The sequence below is a fragment of the Hippoglossus stenolepis genome, chromosome 20, assembly GCF_022539355.2.
Source record: "Hippoglossus stenolepis isolate QCI-W04-F060 chromosome 20, HSTE1.2, whole genome shotgun sequence".
In the NCBI taxonomy this organism is placed as follows: domain Eukaryota; kingdom Metazoa; phylum Chordata; class Actinopteri; order Pleuronectiformes; family Pleuronectidae; genus Hippoglossus; species Hippoglossus stenolepis.
The window spans coordinates 15,110,877-15,120,676 of NC_061502.1; the positions used below are offsets into that span (position 1 = coordinate 15,110,877).

General features: G+C 40.9%; 1 long non-coding RNA gene across 1 annotated transcript; it reads left to right on the forward strand.

Annotated features, from left to right (window-relative positions):
* Window positions 1–7,078: 7,078 nt before the first annotated feature.
* LOC118099271 lies at window positions 7,079–9,165 on the forward strand. Its single transcript, XR_004694262.1, has 3 exons — window positions 7,079–7,269; window positions 7,541–7,567; window positions 8,897–9,165. It is a non-coding gene; the product is annotated as an uncharacterized LOC118099271 (long non-coding RNA).
* Window positions 9,166–9,800: the final 635 nt, after the last annotated feature.

Consider the following 9,800-nt stretch of genomic DNA (forward strand, 5'->3'; position numbering starts at 1 on the left):
AACAACCCTTAAAACCTTAAAAGGTTTTTATTTTGGAAAGTGTCACCGTTAAGAGTCTGCATGTGTGAATAGAGCATCTGGAAGGTGGAATTAGCTCTTTATTCAGCATGTGGGCATCTTTTGTGCTGGATTCACATGATGTAATCTTTTAATTTACGCCCCACCGTCCCACCGGGGAGTGTTATGACTATACAGGAGGAGGATAATGCAGCTCATTCAGTAAACATGTAATCTTAGATTCTCGCTTCTCATTATGTCTCCACTCTTTTTTTTAATGTGTATTTATACTAGTCGAGAGGTGATATCATCAAAGTGATATCATCCACCAACTCACCCACCCACTTATCTAATCGGTTTCCCACCCCACTGAAACTCTACAGGTGTAAATACCAAGTATGAGTTGAACAATTCTTTGAAACTGTTCCACTGAAACCAACTTGTTGACCAACTCCTGACTCATGCAGGCTCATATATATATATATATATATATGAGCCCACTGACTCAGGCCGGCCCTGCTAATCTTTAATTCTGCGTAAGTGCAATGAGCAACGAGCAAACAGCGAGAATGACCTGACCCGAAGAAGCCTGGTTTGTCAGCGAGGTTACATAGTGGGTGATTGTGTGGTTGGAAAATACATTGAAGCCTGCTGGTGCATTTGAAATGAGTGTGGGAGCTGGAGAGCGTGGCCTGTCTGTCTCCCCGTCTGTCTGCCTGGGTTTCCGCCTTTACTCATCCCGCTCTCAATCAGCACTTCCTCTCACCCCCCCATGTTCATCTGCATGAATGTTGGCGGAGATAATGCAGCTGAACTTTTCCATAGCATGTAACTTTGACATCAGTTAGAATGTGTAATTTGGAGGTTTAATGCCTGAAGGGTGACGGGTTATTAAATGCATTAAGGGAAATAGCTTTTCTTTGTTTAACCCTTTATAAGTAAACTGTAGAAATATACTGGATTAAAGCTAAAACAAGGTATTGTCAGATTTAATTTTTCGTAAGGGTAAAATTATACAGACATTCAAGGTCTTTTGAAAATTTATTTGTTGAAAAATAATTTTTTGCGATCCTCAGATATTTCATCTGGTGCCACGTTGAGGTCAGAATTTCATTCATCCAATTTGTTTTTAAGATTGAATACCTCACATGCCCGTCAGCCGCAGCTGTACTTTGTGTTTTGTGCTAATTCGCTAATGTTAGCATGTTAAATTAAGATGGCGAATGAGGCAAATAAACCTATGGGGGAAAGAACACAATTTCTCAGAAAGAGAGATGGTATGGTCATAACATAGACCTACAGCATTAACACATTTCAGATCATAAAAAGAAATATTCAGGATATTACTGAAAATACAGTAACTTATTCCACTTCACATCTCTGTTGACTCAAAGAGTCGAACTATTACATTCAAATGAAAACCCTGACTGTATTTGACAGGTACTTTGAAATGGAAATATTCGTTCTTTTGGGGATTTAACAGTGGATCTAATTATTATATCATCAATCCATTATCTACCACTTAACCTTTAAATGTTTACTGCACTTCTTTAAAGACCTTCATACTACGGCTCAGCCAAACCTGGATTCTAGCCAAGAACCTTGAGGGAGGATGGAGGAGTCAACACTCAAAGAATATGTTTGGTGATATTTTATTACGCTTCAAATTCACCATGAATCTACTTGATACAAGAAGCCAACAATTCAAGCGCCTGCTGGTAGATTTTCTTTGCCTGACCTCACGTAAAACTGTGTGCTTTCTCTTTTGTTTTCACCAAAAAAAAGAAAAGCAAAAAGCTGTGATGGTGTATAACAGGCTGACATTTCACCGCTGGCCCTTTTTTCTATGCTGGCCTTTAAAGTTGCTGTTTGTGTGTCTTTGTGTGGAACTGTGTGTTAGGTCAGATTAACAAATGGTAAGGCCGGTGGCAGGCTGAATAACAGCATTAACCAGGGGACAATGGGAGCGTGGGACTAAGCCCTTTCACAACCTGTCTGACAGCTTGTGGCGTTGATGTCACCCTCTGACTCAGGCCGTTACCACCGCCGCTGTCACCCTGGACGCTTGGATGCATGACATCACCAATTGACACATATCACTCTCCACCGCTGCCTCTCCGCCGTCGTTCCTCTGCTCTCGGGCTCCATCCCTCTTTTGTCTTTGTCTCCAGTCGTTTGCATACTCATCAGCTTTTGTGCACTGAGGGCTTCCACGTGCGGCCTGCGAACGAGGAGCAGGAGAGCATGAAGGGACATCATTAGTTTCCCAAGGAGACTCGGATAAAGGGAGAGAAAACACGAGAACAAAGGTTGTAGAGTCATGTGATTTTTTTTTTTTAAGTAGTGATCTTAGCTGGAGATAGAGAGAGAATAATAATATATGGTACCACTCCATTTTCTGTCCCTTCATTTAGCAGATGATTAACCTCTCATACATGAATAACACCAGAATGTACTTGTAAGCAGTTGTAAGAGCTTATTAGCATATTTACCAAACACCTTTAAGTTGATGCTGATGTATGAACAGATAATTATTGAAAAAATACAGTAAAGAACTGATAAAATAGAATGTTTTCCCAGGAAATGGTGAAAAATACTATTACTCATTAAATGTACAGTATATATAAAGTTTATAAAGTTTATAAACACTAAATAAATCTTAATTTCTGGTCCAGAAGTGGCTACTCTTTAAGCCACTAATGTGTAAATGTCAGATGCTACAATTTAATATATGGGTCATTGACGTGACGCCTATATTTTCTGTCCGACTGCATTTTCTTCTGTTAAAAAAAAGGTTTAAATACATAAAGAAATACCATACATATGTAGTACCTGTCCCGTATATGTACACACTTTAAATTTCCAAAAAACATTGCAAAGCATTTGCATTTATATTTCCATCATAGTATACAAACAAACTTTGTCCGATGATGTCCATTTTATGAAATATCATGTGGTGCCATCGAGTGTTTTACATGATAGATATATAATGAAAATCATCAGAGGGGTGATGCCTCCCCTGGGCATATAAACCCAGATCAGGTAATGCTAATGCTAATTTTCATATCGGGTTCATTTCATGATGACGACATCAAGACGTCATGTTTGCCTTTACATGATAACGAATGATTGGTTACTCGAAATGAGCTTTAGATCGTGTATCTAATCTTGTCGGTTGCAAAAGTTAATGTAATACTATACCACATAGTCTTTTTCTGATTTGACAGTGACGTCATGATGATATCATTCCTATCATATGATCATGATCTGCTTTTCTGATCAATAGAAGCTTTAGGTTGTCTTTTCAGCTCGATTACATGAGGAGATATCTTGGGAAATGTGTTTTTCTGACCATGTTTTTGTGGATCTTGACCTCTGACCTTTGATCTGGAGGTACGCTTCCAAGTGATATCCCCACCAGGTTTGGTGAAAATCTGTCTATGTATTATTGAGTTAATCTGCATGCACACACGCACACGCACACACACACACACGTCATGATCTCAGTCTGATGTTATCATGATGGAAGATAACATCACTGCTATCTTTCCACTGTGTGCAAATTAATTTTTCATCTATAGCAAAATAGCACGATAACATGTTCGGCTCTAGCTTTTGGAAATGGCTTTAAACCAATAGAACCGACGTGTTGGGCCTGTTTGCCTTTACAAAGTGTTTAGTGTAAAAGCCCCTTAAGTAAAAGCCCTTTAAGATATTGTGTGTTCCATATTAACCACACTTAAGGCAAAACTTACATTTGTTGACTCACATTGTTTAAGTTGAACGTCTATTCACTATTAAAAGGGTTTTTCTATGCACTTTCAGTCTCTCTCCCTCTGAAGTCAAACATCTTTCGAGAGCTGTAGATTAACGTGTAGATTAACATAGGAAGGAGGAAGCTTGAGCTCTTATACAGAAGCTCCCGTGGCCCTGAGGAGACAAAGGAAAGACCCTGAACACAGTGACTCCCGTTTCGATTTGAAAATCTCTTTGTTCCACATTTACGAAAAAAAGACAAGATAATTGTGAACTAGTATTTTATTTTGGATGTCCTGTGATTTCAGACTTGTTTTACATGGTCTCAGTCTTGTCTTTCCTGCAGATATGATACAGCCCGATTCCCAAAACGCAGAGACAGCTGCCGCCAGAGGGTCAACCTGGGGGCGTCTGGCCGTGCAGAGCTGAAAGGCCCTGGCTCTCCATGCAGCAGGTGACCCCCCTGTCCTAGAGACAGTTGCTATTTAGACGTGATTAGCAGCGGGTGTTATTTATATTGTGTTATCCCTGTGTTTGTTTCAGAGGTTGAGGGCAGCGAGGACTTTTGATAAGTTGCTGTACTCAGGGTGGGGGGTGGGGGGTGGGGGTTGGTGGTCACAGCTGAGAAGCTCGCTTTATAACCTCTAAGATAACGTTTTAATAAACAGGCTCTCACTGTGGGTGATGGGTATAAATATCAGGGGGACATCATCTAATACCCCGAGTCGTGTAAAAGCATCCATGTGTATGATACGCTTCCATTCTGCAGTCAGGTCAGAATTAAATTGGGCCTCCTCCACTGCAGGCTGAATGACAATATTTGCTATTCTCGAGATCATTATCTCATATTTCATCAAAGCATGAGCTAAAACCAAAATTGCAAGTGCACACGTACGTACGAGTTCACCCCCCCCATCTCTGACGCTATGCACTATAAGCGTGAGCGTATATACGTGAGGGCGAATGTTTAAACTTTTACATCGTTAACCGAGCAATATTTGGTTGTTGCTAAGTGACCGTGCGGATGAGTCACCCCCTCCTCCGGCGGAGGGACACGCCAACATGAATGAATAATACTGAGCAGACGAGCCCAACTCGGAGGATACAGGGTTGTTATGAGTTCAGTGATGGAGCTGTTATTGTTCGGCATAAACCATACTTCTCCTGGTGATCCCTCATACTGGCTGCTCTCGTCTCACAGGCAACACTTAAAGAGACACGTGTGTGCTTTTATCACACACACACACACACACACACACACACACACACACACACACACACACACACACACACACACACACACACACACACACACACACACACACACACACACACACACACACACACACACACACACACACACACACACACACACACACACACACTTTTTTTTCTTCTTTTAAATTTTCACCGCCTGCGATCATCATCTAATTTCAGCGGTTCTATAATAGTTCAGCTGGAACTCCCCTTAGGGTTGTGGGATGACTTTAGAGCAGTTGGATATCACAAGATGATTTGTGAAATGTATTATAAATGTATGTCCAAATATAATGTAGCCTTCCTACACGGGTACATTGATCTATGTTTTATTGGTTTAAGACGGCTCTTTCTTTTAATATGTTATTTCGGTCTTTAGGTCTTTATTCTGTAATGTAAAGATCATCTTTCTTTCTCTGATTTGTTTGAGACAGTTGTTTGTCCATGTTTGTTTTTCTATCTTTGGTCCAGAGCCCGGTCTTTCAGTTTGAGAGCAGAACTTGTTGATTTCATGTTCAGATCTTGAAATGCTTTCACTCAAAACCATACGCTCGCACTCAAGTGGCCCGAGATTCCGAGAGCAGTGGAAACATCAACCGATTTGTCGGCAATTATTTAGTTTAACTCAGATTTTGTGTCAGATTTTGTTGGAAATGTTTTTGTTAAACTTTGACTTATTACCTTGTTAAACAAAGAACTTTAATCTGGTAATGTCATATAAATGTAATTTTAATTGTTCTGTAATAATTGTTCCTTAATGCTCTGTTGTCCCGTTTCCAAACGTAGCACAACATGAAATGTAAGAGACTTTTTCTCATAGATTTGCCAGTTGCTTCATTTTTTGACACATAAAACATGATATTTTGTTCGTATGTTCATGTTTAGATGAAAAATACCCACCTCTCTCTCTCTCTCTCTCTCTCTCTCTCTCTCTCTCTCTCTCTCTCTCTCTCTCTCTCTCTCTCTCTCTCTCTCTCTCTCTCTCTCTCTCTCTCTCTCTCTCTCTCTCTCTCTCTCTCTCTCTCTCTAGATGAAATCCAAGATGTGTTTACAATATACATGCTGCATACAGGTCTTATCAGATCTTCAAATATACGGCTGCATGTCTATTTTAGGGTTTTCTCCCCATGTGATGTTTCAAAACTAACATATGTGTCAAACAAGTTTGTCACATTCTGTCAGTTTGTATAAAAGTGGGAGACATGCAATTGTTTTTCTAGCCAGTGAATAAAATATAAAAGAACAAAGGCAGTGATGGTGTGAGAGCGTTTCAGAGGGAGGCACCATAATGCATCGGCAGACTGGACTGACAGTCTTTTCTTGTGTCGTCTGTTTTCTGGGCTCTTGCAGCTCAGACAGTTTGTACAGTGACGGTCACAGAGTTCCAGCGTTAATCACGAACTGCGTGTTACACTGAAGCTGTGTCAGAGCTCGATTAAGATCTTGCTCATTCAATTAAATTGTCGAGTGAAGCGAACAAAATGGATTTAAAACGACGGCAAAAGAGAAAAATCAGATGAATTTCGGGAGACGTTTGAAGCCGAGCGTTACACAGCAATGGACGGGAGGCTGATAAATATGCAGCAAGTAAACGGCCATAGGTTGACAGGCTGTTGAATCTTTGGCAGTTGGACATGCTGGACATGTTGCTTTTCAAGCTGTTGAGTCTGCAGTGGGCCCATCTGTGCCGTTCCCTCTCAGAAACTGTCGGCAGCAACATTTCTTCTCTTTCTGAAATCCTCAGCGTTGACAGAGAGATGTTAAGTTGGAGGCCAGATGGGATGAAGTACCTCTGGGAGCGCGGGGGGCAGTCTTTTGCATATTAAAGACTAAAAACAGCAATTAGCAAATAGGCTCATTTGTAATTCAAACACAGTCTCCTGAGTCTTGGATAAATGAATGTATGTATGACGACTGGTTTCCACGGTTACATAAGGTCGAGCTCTTCCTGTGCTGCTCTGAATGTGACATTGAGGCTGCACCTTGCTGCAGACAGGAAGTGGTTTTTGGGTTTTTTGATCTGGGACAGCGAGTATCGCACCACTATCAGTCACAGTTTCCATGCTGAGCAGAAAAAGAAAGAAAAGAGGGGGGTTTAACCACTTGACTGTGTTTTACATCAACGTTTGACATCTCACAACATGTGTGTGATCTTTGAACACACAGAGACACACGCACACACAACACTACAGTCTGTCATGTTTTCCACGGGCTGACATTTACAAAGGAAGACAGTTCATCTAACGATCTCGCAAAAAGGTAGAACATTTTTGTAAAACCTGTTTCTTTTCAAACCCTGTTGAACATTGAAATGAATAATAAAAGGCTTGTAACATCTATAAACATTTAATCAGCAGCAATCGTTTTAACATGCACCTGCTCCCGGTTTGCTGGGACAACACAATTAAGAAATAACCGGTATTGATGACACACAGCAAGAAGGTTCTGGGTTCGAACCCGAAGGTTTGCTGGTGGGCCTTTCTCTGTGGAGTTTACATGTTCTCCTTGTGTCTGTGTTGGTTTTCTCCAGGTGCTCCGGCTTCCTGCCCCTGTGAATGTGAGTGGGAATGTGTTTTGTCTCTATATGTCGACCCTGTGATGGACTAGAGACTTGTCTAGAGTGTGACCCACTTCAGGCCTAATGTGAGCTGGGATTGGCTCTAGCTCCCTTGTAACCCATGAAGGATAAGTGGTAGATTATGGTTGGATGGATGGATAATGGATAATGGATTGATGTATTGATGGTTGGATAATGGATGATTGATGGATGGATAGATGAAGAAAAAAAAAATCCACTTGTAGCAATGAAAGTGTAATGAAACTTTTCTAATTTCATTGAAACATTAAATGGTCAAAGCACTGGGTCGAGGTTCTAGAGATACGTGGTGAATCTGAAACGACTTTGAGAACAAGACGAAACGATTACTAACCTTTAACTAAAACCACGATCATTACCGAACCCTTAACCAAAGAGCGTCAGTTGCTAAAACCCAACCACACGTGGGATCTAAGACATGAACCTGGGCCTAAAGGGTCACGGTCCCACACTTTGCTCAGCTTGACCTTCATCCTACATCGTCCACAGTGTTGTCAGTGAGCTTGTGACGAAAAAAAACTAATTGGTAACATGTGAATGTACTAGAGTCATAAACACTGAGTCATTCCAGGAAGCAGCCTCACTTCCAGGTAATGCTGCTTCATTGTTCCCTGATCAACATCACTAACATGTCATTACAACAAACTCCCAAATCTCTGATCTAATCACTTTCAGTTTTGATGGTGTGAATCATCTTCTCGGTAATCCCTCCGGTGTTTGGTGACGCAACCGACTCATTCACTCTGTACTGAAGAAAAAGAGACATGAAAACGCTCAGTAAGACAAGGAACCTCACGGCGTCTGCTTGACAAACATTTGGCCACATGAAACCTGCCGCACTGGCAGAACTGGTCCCATTTACATAACTGCTCCGGCCGTCCTGTGTTTGAATTGCCAACGGATCTGTTACATGTCTGCTGCTCCTTCATCAACCTCTTATTTCTCACCTCAAGACCGTGGAACAATATCTAAACCTTTACTGACGCTGTTAATGTATTTTAATAATGTGCATATAATAATATATGATCTTTTGTTAAATCACTTCATATACTTCTCCTATTATAACAGAAATGTCAGTGTTATACACATTTTTACAACTTTTTCAATTAATAAACGATTACTTAACATCACTCAGATCCTGTATTCAGGTTAAAGTCCCAGTGTAGCAACTTACTCCATTGCAGTTAAAAGTCCTGCATTTAAAATACTACTGAAGTAAACATATAGACACATTATCAGATAAATATATTCGACATTGTTCACTGATATATTATTTTCTCTCACTGTTAGATCGTTTATTGCTGTGTCGCCGCCTTCGGAGGACGCAACCTACGTCCGAAATGAGACGGTCTGGTCTATGGAGGATTTCCTATTGATGCCACCAGTTTGTCCCACTCTTACCATTGCATCGTTTCCCCCATTGTGGGACTAATAAAGGATTATCTTACCCTATTAGAAACCCATTGGATCCTTGATGTCGGTGCCGGTTTGAAACTAAAATGTAGTTGCGATGTAGCCTCTGTTTTATTTAATTACAGGCTAATGCCCAAAATAGTAAATCTGCCTCTGAGTGTTATCTTTTTACTCTTCATGTACTTAATTATTTTACATTCACCTTTTGGATTTTACACAATTAAACACAGATTTCCCTTTTATTATCTGGCTCACTCATTAAAAAAAAAAACACAAAACAGTCAAAACAAAAAAACAGGACCAACGTATTGAACATATTTCTTTTGTGGTCCTGAACAAAGCAATAAACCAACAAAGGCCTGTGATGCTGGTTCTGTTCGTCTTTCTCTTCGCAGTGAAACAGGAGGCACTGGGAGTCCAATCTTTGATCAGCTGTGTCCATTTATAAATAACTGTACAGAGCGCTAAGAATAGGAGCAATAATACATGCCCTGCATTGTTCCAGGTTGCCAATGAGGATAAATAGAGAGCTCAGATCGTGGTCCGAAGCCAGCGAGACCCTCTCACCGCGACACAGGTCCTGTCATGAGGGGGCGCACAGTCAGCCAACTGGGCACTTGTTTTACAGCGCTCCTGCCAAAGACACCTACTTATTGGCCGCAGCCATGTCACCTCCCCACGCAGCACACAGGTCACTCTGTGTTGTCTCACACGGGCAAGAAACTGGCTTTAAAAAGAAAAGTGAGGTGGTGTTTTTTAAATTGATGAAATGAGTCAGAGA